The sequence below is a fragment of the Medicago sativa genome, chromosome 5 (assembly GCF_051527215.1).
Source record: "Medicago sativa cultivar Bolivia chromosome 5, Bolivia_mono, whole genome shotgun sequence".
NCBI lineage: Eukaryota > Viridiplantae > Streptophyta > Magnoliopsida > Fabales > Fabaceae > Medicago > Medicago sativa.
Window position 1 is genome coordinate 8,371,012 of NC_140753.1, and position 14,846 is coordinate 8,385,857.

General features: G+C 30.3%; 1 long non-coding RNA gene and 1 pseudogene across 2 annotated transcripts; one reads left to right on the plus strand and one right to left on the minus strand.

Annotated features, from left to right (window-relative positions):
* The first annotated feature begins 207 nt into the window (after positions 1–207).
* Positions 208–12,615, plus strand: LOC146919705 (putative indole-3-acetic acid-amido synthetase GH3.1 pseudogene; annotated as a pseudogene). Its single transcript, XR_015011090.1, has 3 exons — positions 208–419; positions 1,467–1,568; positions 11,109–12,615. The product of XR_015011090.1 is annotated as a putative indole-3-acetic acid-amido synthetase GH3.1 pseudogene (transcript).
* LOC146919706 (uncharacterized) lies at positions 6,003–6,260 on the minus strand. The gene is made up of 2 exons (XR_015011589.1): positions 6,157–6,260; positions 6,003–6,115 (listed from the first exon to the last, which is right to left on the minus strand). It is a non-coding gene; the product is annotated as an uncharacterized LOC146919706 (long non-coding RNA).
* Positions 12,616–14,846: the final 2,231 nt, after the last annotated feature.

A 14,846-nucleotide genomic window follows, 5' to 3' on the forward strand; every position in this document is an offset into this window, starting at 1 on the left:
TCACAAGAATTTAGTCAACTATTTGCAGCTGTCCTATGGAGCCTTTGGAAGCATAGAAATCTCAAGCTTTGACAAGATGTCACAGAAACTTGTGCTAATGTAGTTGATCGCGCCTGTCACATTATGGAGGATTGGTATGCAGCTAACACTACTATTCCAGTAGCTAGTCGTAACAACATTTCAACAAATTCAGTTTGAAATGATCAGATGACGACATCAACATCGGTAAGACAAAGTGGTTCAGGTACAACTCGAAATTCTGCTGCTACAATGAGTGATATGGTTTCGGTCAGGTGGCAGCGGCCACAACGAGGCCGTCCGAAATATAATGTTGATGCTTCGTTTTCGGATCCGTTAAACAGAACAGGTATTGGCATATGTGTCCGTGATGACGAAGTACTTTTGTGTTGGCTAAAACTGTATCTATCTCTCCTATGTGTTCTATTGCTGTAGGAGAAGCTCTAGGCTTATTCCATGCCTTACAATGGCTAAGTGACATGCAATTTGACAATGTCGATTTTGTCTTGGATTCAAAGATTACAACAGACGCCTTTAACCATCGTCGGATTGATGTTACATAATTTGGCCAAGTGATTTCAGCATGCCAGAGTCTCTTCAACACACACTTCTCAAACTCTAAGGTCGAGTTTAACAGGAGACAAGCAAATGAGGTAGCTCACACCCTTGTTGGGGTTGCCACATTATCAGCTAGTCCCAATATTTATTATCGTATACCTCGTTGTATAAACTCTCTTATTATTAATGAAATGCTATAAGCATGCTCCTTTCCTTTCAAAAAAAATAAAAATAAAAAAGAGTAATAGTTTAATACTCGTAGACAATTGGCAATGACAGCCAATACATCGAGAATTAGCTATCAATTAAATCCGTATCAAAATTTTGGTAGCAAACTTCATATTTTCTTGTAGTGTATCTTAAAGAGTGCTGAACTTTCAAAGTAAAAAAGTACATGTAAGTTTTGACAACAAAAAATAATTGTTTTCTTTGACAAATTTTTTTTATTTGATACAAAAAGATGGTGTTGTTAAAATTGTGTTACTTTTTAGCATGAATATATATATAGTTCCAAAGTTTCAAAAACAAAAATTACAATTTTTTTTTTTAAGAGTATTACAAAATCTAGTTGACTAGCACTAAAATGCATATGTTACTCACTTCAAGTTGTATTTATTTTCTTTGTTCATCAGCACGAATTGCATAACATTTCTAATAGTGAAACTCAAAACAATGTGTTGAACAAAAGTGAGAATATTAAATATTCAAAATTAGTTTACTCACAAGAGTCACATCGATTATTGGTACGTCTTTTTTCTTTTCTCTTCTTGGCATTCATTTCCTGTAAAAATTTGGTTGCATAGTATAAGTAAAAAATTAGAATTTATTGAGAGTATATTAAAAAAAAAGTAAGTTACAAAAGAGAATGTGTTTAATAATGAAAATTACAGTTCAGGAACTTCTGCTGGTGAAAGGAAACTGATGCCTACTATTCATCAAGAAATGGACCGTCGTCTTTTACTGTGTAGCCTAATCACGCCAGTTATGAACCAGTAAGTAATTTCTGTTCATTTTTCATTGATGGAGTAGTAATAAGTAATAACAATCATACTATGGGAGTGACATAGAGCCTAGAGAGTAGAGGGTTCCATGAATCGATGATATCTTTATTTTTTAGTATATTGGAAGTACTTGATGTGGCAAAGTTGATAACATAAAAATTGTCGAAATATCTTAAATAATATGTAACAGTGTCATTTTGTTTTTGGATTTCCAAACTGTTGTATTTGGATTTCCAAATTCTATTATCTACCAAAGTTGTTACTAGGTTGAGTCACGACCAGGTCGCTCTCTTTAAGACGTTTCGTGGCACTGCCCAAAATTGTGCAAGACAGACTATCAACCACGCCACCTCCAGGATAAAACAAGTCCGGTTACAACTGTGCGGTTAACTACTGCACTGTAGAAAACCGTTCGAAAATTACACCATCAAATATGGTATCAAGACCACTCTTTAATACTGAAACCTCTTTAATATGATATTGTTACCACTCTATTATGATGCTGAGTGTAACACCTGTTTTTTCAACATAAAAATTTCATATTAAATCAGAGTATTTAAATCATAAACGGAATGTCACATACTACTTTAAAGTCATAAAATAGATATTAATAAATATCCTTCCAGGTTCAACATCATAAAAGTCTGGAAATACGCAGCGGAAATAGTTCGACATGAATAAAGTCTTGTCACGTAGGCCTTATCAGAAAATCTCATAATTTGGTTCCATACTTATTCATAAAAAGTTCATAAAAGACACGTAAGGAATAGATATGAAAGTAAGTCTCATCCCATTACGTATCAGAGCACCTAGACACAAGTGAGGAGTCCACTCACGAACACTTCTAGTCTTTATTACCTGCAAGTTACCCATACGAAGGGCGACATTTTCAAGCAGAAGGGGTGAGATTTCTCAAACAATAATATTAAACATATAAATCATATAAAGTACATTCAACAACTTAAACATCATTAACATATCTTATACTCCATTAACTACCATCATTAATCTCCTACATTAGTTATACACTTCATCTTATATCATCTTAATTATAGATGTAAACATCATCATATAACATCAATTACTAATTCATAAACATCAGCATACATCATCAAATATTAATTACAAACATCAACACATATATTAATCACAAACATCAACACATATAATGATCATAAGCATCAACATCTAATACCAAATATAATCATAAGCATCATCATGTATTTCACATAAGTATCATTATCAAAGCATATCATTTATCGAAAACAACTTCATAATTAAGTTCGTAATCAACTTCTTAAACAAACATCATCATTAAATCATCATCAAATATAAGTTACGACGACTCTACAATGCAACAACATCTTCAACAACAACTTAGACAACTTCAACAACAACTTAGACAACTTCAATATGCATGTGGTACCACCAGGGCATTAAGCCCCCTTCGCTAAGGTCATATTTGAACCTGTCGGGCATTAAGCCCCCATCGCTTAGGTCATAAAGAACATGTCGGGCATTAAGCCCCCATCGCTAAGGTCATAAAGAACCTGTCAGGCATTAAGCCCCCATCACTGACTATGCAACGACACAATCTTCCTACAACTTGGACAACAACGTGAACATCTTATACAATTCCATTAAAATGGACAACTTCTTAAATCATGACAACTTAGACCGACTTATACTTCTTCACTAAGATTCAGCAGCAACAAACAGCAACAATTACAGCATATAACAGTGCTAGAATATCATATCATCAATAAGAAATGAATCATATCAACTTAACATCATAGAACATCATAATATTATGTATCATACAATGCTCACATAATGTATTCTAACATATCAACAACAATAACCACATATACATTAATCAATTATATTCATATCAAAGTCCAAAACATTCTTCAAAAGCAAATCAAGTTTGATCAATGAGACATAAGCCAAATACTCATAAAACACCTCAACTAAATCCCTAATACTTAAGTTGAAGTTGGGAAACCAACCATAAGTTTTTGGACTAACTTGGGATTAGTTATGCTAAGTTTTCTTAAAGTTTTCTGAAGACCCACTTGGACTATTTTCATCAAAACTCAAAATCTACACATAATTTTCTAGTCACTCCAAAGCCATTAGAAAGCTAACTCAATTATCTACAACTTTCATGTTTACACCGAGAGCTAATTCAACACGGAAACGGGTGAAAAAGACACAAGAACGCAACAATCGAAGTTCTGACAACACGCAACGAAAACACAACAAGCAGTCACCCATGAGGGGCTGCCTTGCTGCGCTCAGTGGTGGAAAACTGCGCCTAGGCGTGGGAAGGCAGTAGCCCACCTGCGACGCAGCTCTGTGCAGTCCCATTTTTTTCGGTTTCACCGTTTCGTCCGTAAAAACCTAACCGTTACTCCGAATCCGATTTCGTTTTCGGCTACGCGTTCTATTCGACAAATCCTATCATATTTTACTGAAAAATCATATTTTTAAATCTCCAAAACAGCTTATCCTAGAATCACTTATTTCTCAAAAACACCTAAAATCACTTTTTCTCAAAATCTCAACTTTTCATCCATTCTCATGTTTCTAACCATCAACCTACTTCTAATAACATTCCTATAGGATATCTAAGGTTTGTTCATGATTCTCTCATCAATTCTACGGTTCTTCATCATCTAATCATCAAAATCGCTCATAAACCCTAATTCTTAAACTCACCGACTTCTCATCTAATCATATGTTTTAAACCTCAAAACTATTCCAATAATCATTCTACGGATTATCTAAGGACTGTTCACAGTTTCTACATCAATCTAACAATTTTCATCCATTAATCCTCAATTCTTCACTCAAAACCCTAATCCTCTTAATCTCACAAACTCTCCCCAACTTTGTTAGATGTAATCTAATGATTTACAACTTAATATTAAAGCAAGATAGTCTCACCCTTACCTTAATTTTGCAGAAATCGCAGCTCTCTCTTCTTCTCTTCTTCTCTTGGCTTTTCTCCTCTTTTCTCCAAAACTTGAACGTACGTTGTCAACTATTCTCTCAACCTAGCTTCCTCTATTTATAACCTTTCTATTCTTTCTAAATCTATTTGGGCCCAACAACTTAATCTCCTTTCTATTCTAACCCCCAATTCTACTTACACTAATAATTCTCATATTCTAATAAATAATAGAAATATGCCACGTAATAAAATACTAACACCTCTTATAAATAATTAAATCACATAAATAAATTCTAACTTAATAAAAATAATTAAATAAAAGGGAGGGCGTTACACTGAGACCACTCAAATATGGTGTTACCACCATTCTAATTATTATCTTTTCCAACTATGATACTATGATCACTCAAATATGGTTTTACACCATTCTAACGTCTAACTTCTTCAAGAGTCGAAGAAGAATATATTTTAAGATCATTCATAATTTTGAAGAGACATTATACCGAAAAAGGGACTATGATCTTAAATTATTATTTATTCCGAAGGACATAAAAATATCGAAGGGACTATGAACTTAAGACCAGGGGCGGATGCATGTTGGAGCTATGTGGGACTATAGCTCCACATGCTTTTCCCTATTTTTTTTATTTTTAGTAGATAAAACACATATAGCACACACGCACAGTAGCAACTGCAAGTGTTGAACGTGTTTTTTCAGCTATGAAAGTTGTGAAGAGTAACATATGTAATAAAATGAGTAATCAGTGGTTAAGAGATGCTCTATTAACAATTAACAATGATGTCATTTTATCTCATTTTCAACAAATGGTTATGAGATGATTTTCATTGTAATGTATTGTATCAAACAATGAGGTAATAATATTTGTCGATTAAAAAAATTGTTTGTATTATTATTTATTTGAAATTTTAGCTCCACATGTACCTAAAGTCTGGATCCGCCCCTGCTTAAGACCATTCTTAATTCCGAAGGGACATTAAACCGAAAAGGGACTATGGTCTTAAGAACACTCTTAATTCCGAAGGGACAGAAAAAGGAGATGAAGAGAAGAAAGACTCATCAACACAAGTCAAGAAAGGGAGAAGAGAGAAAGAGTTCCCGACAACTCAATGAAACTCTTTGGTGTGATTTTTGAACTAGGTGAGCTCTCCTTTTATAGGGAGAGTTTGTGACTAATTTGGAGAAACTTAATAATTAAGTAACCTTAAAAATTAAGCAACCCACAGATCAGCTCAAGTAACAAACTAATCGGATAAGTTCAAAAAGAAACAAACCCACAAGATTAGCTGAAACAAACTAATGAAGGAAAGATAGGAAATTCAGTTGGATTCTCAATCTTATCACAACAAACATAACCTAAAATTATGAGAATTGATATCCATGAATAAATAATAATAATTATTACGTATTATTTTCATCATTATCAGGTATTTAAAATTAAATACCACTATTTAAACACTACTAATGTGTGTGTTCTATTTTATGTGGGACCCCCACATTCTATTTTTTTAATTCACACAACACTATATCAAAGTTTAATTACTTAGTGTTTAATCTTCCAACCTTCCAATTTCTTTCCAACTTCACGTGTTTAATCTTCCAACCTTCCAATTTCTTTCCAACTTCACACCAATGTTCCAACAGTATCATATATATTAATCAATTAATTTTTAAGACAATATTGAATAGAAATCAATAGTATATATATAAAGTAAGGTTTTTTATGCCACATGTCACTTCCACATTCATTCTCAATATTTTTATTATTTTTTCTATTTTATTTAACATAAATATCTCAACAAACTTTTGATCTTATGCACTCAGTATTTTTTATCTCAACAAACTACACATCAATCAATCAATCAGTAGTATATATAGTATATATATAAAGTAAGGTTTTTTATGCCACATGTCACTTCCACATTCATTCTCAATATTTTTATTATTTTTTCTATTTTTAAAAACCAATATTTTATTTAACAAAAATCGGGTTTTCGGGTTACTTGATCGGATTGCTCCGCCCCTCAAAATCCAAAATTCCATCGTTTAGACCCATTTTTCATTTTTATTAATTTTTCATATTCTCAGAAAAATCCGAAAAAATTTCCATTAGTTTTATTTGATTTTTAGAATTTTTTGGTACTATTTTTTATATTTTTATGATTTTATTCGACAGGTTTTTAGCATTTTTTTACTTAGTTTTTTGTTGTTTTTAAAAGGAAAACTCAAAACTATTGAAATGTGAGAGAGTCTGATGGCTGATTATACATAAGAATTGTCCGTATTATAAAATCCGAAATAGTAAACATGAATCCAAATTTTAAAATCCGGAATGCACAAGAGCATTTTTAGAAATTTTACAGGGCGCGGGAGAAGGCAATAGGGGGGGAAAGTAATAGTCCATGTTTAAAGAACCCAAAACTATTACCACTTGGACTAATTCATTATTGATTTTGTTACACTTTTTATTCTTGCATTGGACATTCATCTCATCATTTATATTTATTTTTAATTTTTTTTGAAATATTTATATTTATTTTTATGATATTATTATAATTGTAAATTTAAATAAATTCAATCTAATATACTGACACGTGTATTCGTGCACACAAACTTATAAAACTTATTTAATATCTAACCCGGGCAACGCCGGGTATCTAAACTAGTAGTATATATATAAAGTAAGGTTTTTTATGCCACATGTCACTTCCACGTTCATTCTCAATATTTTTATTATTTTTTCTATTTTATTTAACATAAATATCTCAACAAACTTTTGATTTTATGCACTCAGTATTTTTTATCTCAACAAACTACACATCAATCAATCAATAGTATATATATAAAGTAAGGTTTTTTATGTCACATGTCACTTCCACGTTCATTCTCAATATTTTTATTATTTTTTCTATTTTATTTAACATAAATATCTCAACAAACTTTTGATCTTATGCACTCAGTATTTTTTATCTCAACAAACTACACATCAATCAATCAATCAATAGTGTATATATAAAGTAAGGTTTTTTATGCCACATGTCACTTCCACATTCATTCTCAATATTTTTATTATTTTTTTTATTTTATTTAACATAAATATCTCAACAAACTTTTGATCTTATGCACTCAGTATTTTTTATCTCAACAAACTACACATCAATCAATCAATAGTATATATATAAAGTAAGGTTTTTTATGCCACGTGTCACTTCCACATTCATTCTCAATATTTTTATTATTTTTTCTATTTTATTTAACATAAATATCTCAACAAACTTTTGATCTTATGCACTCAGTATTTTTTATCTCAACAAACTACACATCAATCAATCAATCAATCAATAAATAGTATATATATAAAGTAAGGTTTTTTATGCCACATGTCACTTCCACGTTCATTCTCAATATTTTTATTATTTTTTCTATTTTATTTAACATAAATATCTCAACAAACTTTTGATCTTATGCACTCAGTATTTTTTATCTCAACAAACTACACATTAATCAATCAATCAATCAATCAATAGTATATATATAAAATAAGGTTTTTTATGCCACATGTCACTTCCACGTTCATTCTCAATATTTTTATTATTTTTTCTATTTTATTTAACATAAATATCTCAACAAACTTTTGATCTTATGCACTCAGTATTTTTTATCTCAACAAACTACACATCAATCAATCAATCAATCAATAGTATATATATAAAGTAAGGTTTTTTATGCCACATGTCACTTCCACATTCATTCTCAATATTTTTATTTTTTTTCTATTTTTATTTAACATAAATATCTCAACAAACTTTTGATCTTATGCACTCAGTATTTTTTATCTCAACAAACTACACATCAATCAATCAATCAATAGTATATATATAAAGTAAGGTTTTTTATGCCACGTGTCACTTCCACATTCATTCTCAATATTTTTATTATTTTTTCTATTTTATTTAACATAAATATCTCAACAAACTTTTGATCTTATGCACTCAGTATTTTTTATCTCAACAAACTACACATCAATCAATCAATCAATCAATCAATAGTATATATATAAAGTAAGGTTTTTTATGCCACATGTCACTTCCACGTTCATTCTCAATATTTTTATTATTTTTTCTATTTTATTTAACATAAATATCTCAACAAACTTTTGATCTTATGCACTCAGTATTTTTTATCTCAACAAACTACACATCAATCAATCAATCAATCAATCAATAGTATATATATAAAATAAGGTTTTTTATGCCACATGTCACTTCCACGTTCATTCTCAATATTTTTATTATTTTTTCTATTTTATTTAACATAAATATCTCAACAAACTTTTGATCTTATGCACTCAGTATTTTTTATCTCAACAAACTACACATCAATCAATCAATCAATAGTATATATATAAAGTAAGGTTTTTTATGCCACATGTCACTTCCACGTTCATTCTCAATATTTTTATTATTTTTTCTATTTTATTTAACATAAATATCTCAACAAACTTTTGATCTTATGCACTCAGTATTTTTTATCTCAACAAACTACACATCAATCAATCAATCAATAGTATATATATAAAGTAAGGTTTTTTATGCCACATGTCACTTCCACGCTCATTCTCAATATTTTTATTATTTTTTATATTTTATTTAACATAAATATCTCAACAAACTTTTGATCTTATGCACTCAGTATTTTTTATCTCAACAAACTACACATCAATCAATCAATCAATCAATCAATAGTATATATATAAAGTAAGGTTTTTTATGCCACATGTCACTTCCACGTTCATTCTCAATATTTTTATTATTTTTTCTATTTTATTTAACATAAATATCTCAACAAACTTTTGATCTTATGCACTCAGTATTTTTTATCTCAACAAACTACACATCAATCAATCAATAGTATATATCAATAGTATATATATATAAAGTAAGGTTTTTTATGCCACATGTCACTTCCACATTCATTCTCAATATTTTTATTATTTTTTCTATTTTATTTAACATAAATATCTCAACAAACTTTTGATCTTATGCACTCAGTATTTTTTATCTCAACAAACTACACATCAATCAATCAATCAATAGTATATATATAAAGTAAGGTTTTTTATGCCACATGTCCCTTCCACATTCATTCTCAATATTTTTATTATTTTTTCTATTTTATTTAACATAAATATCTCAACAAACTTTTGATCTTATGCACTCAGTATTTTTTATCTCAACAAACTACACATCAATCAATCAATAGTATATATCAATAGTATATATATAAAGTAAGGTTTTTTATGCCACATGTCACTTCCACATTCATTCTCAATATTTTTATTATTTTTTCTATTTTTAAAAATCAATATTTTATTTAACATAAATATCTGAACAATATTTTGATCTTATCCACTCAATATTTTCTTTAAATTTTTATTGAAATTCTAATATTTTATGCAGCAGAAATATCATTCAATTAGTTTTTATGTTTGAGGAAAAAAATGGTTCGATTAGTTTTTTTTTTTTGATAAAAAAAAGGTTCGATTAATTATTATGTTATCTTTTAGCAGCATATTCTAATGAAAATGTTAACTATAAATAAATATATTTTCGTTAATCACACATTTACATATTTTGAGCACAAACAGAAACCTCAAACCTTCTTTTCATCTAACATTTTTTCTTCTTCAGGTTTGCCAAACACCAATTTTATTATTTCTCATACTTTGATATATATATATATATATATATATATATATATATAGGGTTATGTTACAAGCCACCCTTTGGTGGTGTCTTTTATCAAGTCATACCTCAAGGTGTGATTTTCACTTTTGAGTTATAACTTTGATAAAAGACACCTTCATAAAAGGTGTCTTCAATCATAACCCATATATATATATATATATATATATATATATATCAACCACTTTCTTTCCTTTCAATCGATTTTTCTCTCTCATACACATGGGTCACGAAACAAACCCATGACCACATGTTAAAGGACCCAAAACTCTTACCACTTGGACTAATTCATTATTGATTATGTTACACTTTTTATTCTTGCATTGGACATTCATCTCATCATTTATATTTATTTTTATGATATTATTATAATTTTAAATTTAAATAAATTTAATGTAATATACTGACACGTGTATTCGTGCACACAAATTTATAAAACTTATTTAATATCTAACCCGGGCAACGCCGGGTCTCTAAACTAGTAAAAAATATAAAAATGTGAGTTGCTTAAGAGTTGCATACGTTTTTAAATGTGTATGAGTTACATAAGTAGACCCTGTGTGACATTGCAGAACCACTTAGTAGTCCATGAAACCAAAATGAGTTCATTAAAAAATAACTATTAGAGAGATACCGATCTAATAACTTTTTTTAGACTTAATATTACTATGTAAGTGATCAAATTCATATTTTGCAAATTACGAAGGTTAAACGAGCAAACAATTGCGACACTATCTTTAGCAAAATCAAGGAGATACAACATTACTATGCAGCATTTTATCAACTAACATTTCTTAATTTGGTTGAATCAGGTATGTGCCTAATTTGGACAAGGGTAAGGCACTTCACTTCCTTTTCATCAAAGCAGAAACAAAAACTCCAAGTGGGTTAGTGGCACGTCCAGTTCTAACAGCCTACTACAAAAGTGAACAGTTCAAGAAAAGACCATTTGACCCTTACAACATTTTGACAAGCCCAAATGAAGCCATCTCATGTCTAGATTCATTCCAAAGCATGTACACTCAGATGCTTTGTGGACTCATCATGCGGCATGAAGTTCTAAGAGTTGGAGCTATTTTTGCTTCTGGGCTTTTAAGAGCCATAAAATTCCTTCAACTTAATTGGGCCAAATTAGCCCATGACATCTCCACTGGAACCCTAAACCCTAAAATCACTGACCCTTCAATCAAAGAATGCATGTCCAAAATATTGAAACCTGATCCTGAACTGGCAAATTTCATAACAAAAGAATGTTCAGGAGAAAATTGGGAACGTATGTATAATCCCAAGAATTTGGCCTAACACAAAGTACCTTGAGGTTATAGTCACTGGTGCTATGGCTCAGTACATTCCAACCCTTGATTATTACAGTGGTAACCTACCAAAGCCATGTACAATATATGCTTCATCTGAATGCTATTTTGGACTTAACCTCAAGCCTATGACAGAACCTAACGAAGTTTCTTACACCATTATGCCAAACATGGGTTATCTCCAAAACTATTAGACCTTGCAGATGTGGAAATCGGTAAATTGTACGAGTTCATTATAACTACTTATTCCGGTCTTTGTCGTTACAGAGTTGGTGATATTCTTCAAGTAACAGGATTCCATAACTCAAATCCACAGTTCAAATTTGTGAGGCGAAAGAACGTGTTGTTGAGTATCGATTCGGATAAAACTGACGAGTCAGAGCTTCAAAAAGCGATTGAAAATGCTTCTGAATTGTTGAAAGAGTTCAAAACAAGTGTTGTTGAATACACTAGTTTTGCTGATACAAAATCCATTCCTGGACATTATGTTATTTATTGGGAGCTTTTGATGAAAGATTCCTCTGATCCTCCAACAGAAGAAGTGTTGAATCAATGTTGTTTGGTTATGGAAGAGTCATTGAATTCAGTTTATAGACAAGGAAGAGTAGCTGATAATTCAATTGGGCCATTAGAGATTCGTGTGGTGAAAAATGGCACGTTTGAGGATTTGATGGATTATTACATATTGTGTGGTGCATCGATTAATCAGTATAAAGTTCCTAGATGCGTGAGTCTCACGCCTATAGTGGAACTTCTTGACTCTAGGGTAGTTTCCTTTCATTTTAGCCCGGCTGCACCTTATTGGAATTCAGAACGTACAACGTAGTTGAGGGATTGGGTAAACTGTATTAACATGCAATCATGCATTGTCAATCTTATGGTGAAAAACTTATTTTCAAGTTCTGTTTAGCTTAGATTTCTATGTTATGTAACATTATTGGGGTTGTCACTTGTAATATTATGTGGTATCAATCTTGCATCCAATAACAATAATAACTCATGTCAACTATTGTCAATCTAAGTGACTAACTGACTATGTTAATTTTATAAAAAGTGACTTTCATTTAATTTTTTTTAAGTTAAATCTGAACAACAATTTCAAGTGCTATATTGAAACACTTGTTTTTTAAACTTGCTTCTGGTTTATCGATAAAGGAATAAAATTGAAAAATTAATTAAGCTACTGGTAGTACTCATGTGGTCCCAGAAATGCATGGGAATTGGGTTCCCATCTTCTTCTCCTCTTATTCGTTTTCATATCATCTCCATCAACCTTCAACAACAAGAATCCTAGAAATATTCCAAAAGAAAATGAAGAAAACCTAACGTTTTTGAATTAAAACTAACGGAAAGTACCAAAATGTGTAACGGAGAGAAGTTAAGGGACCAAAATAAATCAAATTTTAGATAAGGGACCAAAGCGATACTACATAAATAGTTAAGGAGACCAAAAAGGCAATTTAGCCTAAAAAGATATAAAAAGATGTAATAGGAAAAGAAAGATAAAAATATTAAAAAAAAAATGGTGAATGAGTGTTGAAAAACGTAAAGTATATAATATCATTATTATTTGCCAATATTATGGATGTACTGTGATTAAAAAAATATTTTTTATTGTTGGAGGATGACTGCCATGGACTCTTTTATCATTTGTTCTTGTGGACGTGCTTCATCAAATTCACCAAAATGAGGGTAACATTATTTAAAGACCTGTGTAGAGAAGTCAATCAAAGTGACAAGATGATTTTGTTAAATATGATTCCAAATTATATGGTTCCGTTATACTTTTTTTTCTATGCTCAATGCAAATGCCTTAAGGCCATATGATTCTTGCATTCTTTCCTAGAGGTTTTCATGAAAAATAAAAGTAACAAAAACAAACCCTTAATAATTCTTTTTTTTTTTCAATAAAAAAGGAATTTATTGATAAAAAAAAATCGAAGGTATTTATTCCTACTTATCTATATCTATACTATATATAAAGAAAATTACCCCTTTCAGCACACTTTTGGGTTGGACTTTTCTTTCCAAAAATACCCTTAATTTTTAATTTCAATTTTAAATACAAATAACACATGTAACAAATAGATAATAATAAATTTAATTTAAGGAGAAAACTTACACAAAATTCCTTATGAATTGTTCTTACCGTTAGCCAATTATAAAATAACACATGGATTACTAACATATGGATTACTAATCGTCTACGTTAACCCTCTTTTACCTCCGTTAAACACAAATCAAACTCACAAAAAACTAGCACAAAACAAAACCTCATGTTACTTTTTTATCAGCCGATTTTATGTTGTACACCTGTTTTGTTCCCCACAATAGAACCGACAAAGATTGCCAAATATTTTCATATCTCTTCCACAAAAAACAGTATTTCCATATTATTTTATTACTTCCACAAAAAACAGTATTCCATATTATTTTATTAATATAAGTTACTCTTCCTTAGCCTTTGATCAATTGTAACAAACGTGAGCAAAAAATAATGGTAAAGATTGGATTTTAAATCCTCTAAAAAAAGATTAGTAACAAACGTGAGCAAAAAATAATGTTAAAGATTGAACTTAAAATCCTCTAAAAAAAAGATTAGTAACACACGTGAGCAAAAAATATTGTTAAAGATTGGACTTTAAATCATCTAAAAAGAAATGATTAGTAACAAACGTGAGCAATAAATATTGTTAAAGATTGGAATTTAAATCTTCTAAAAAAAGATTAGTAACAAACGTGAGCAAAATATAATGTTAAAGATTGAACTTTAAATCTTCTAAAAAAAAGATTAGTAACAAACGTGAGCAAAAAATAATGTTAAAGATTGGACTTTAAATCCTCTAAAAAAATATTAGGACTCAAAATATTTTAGAAAAAGATTTGTTAGCACTATATTAAATATTAATTATCAATCAGTTTCCAGGAGAAGAACATAACTTGTTGTCATTTGACGAGGTTGAATGGGATACTCATAACTTATATCAACAGAAATTCCTAGACTCAATTGCTCAAGGAAGTATCTCACCACATATTTTAAAGGTAAAAAAAGGTGCAACTTTGATGTTGTTGCGAAACATAGACCCTAGATATGGCCTGTGTAATGGGACACAATTGTTATGTCGTGGTTTATTTAAGAATATGTGGGATGTGGAAATCCTAACATGAAGCAATGCTGGAAAAAGAGCATTCTTGCCCAAAGTTAAATTAAAAATAAATATGAGTTCAGAACTTCTC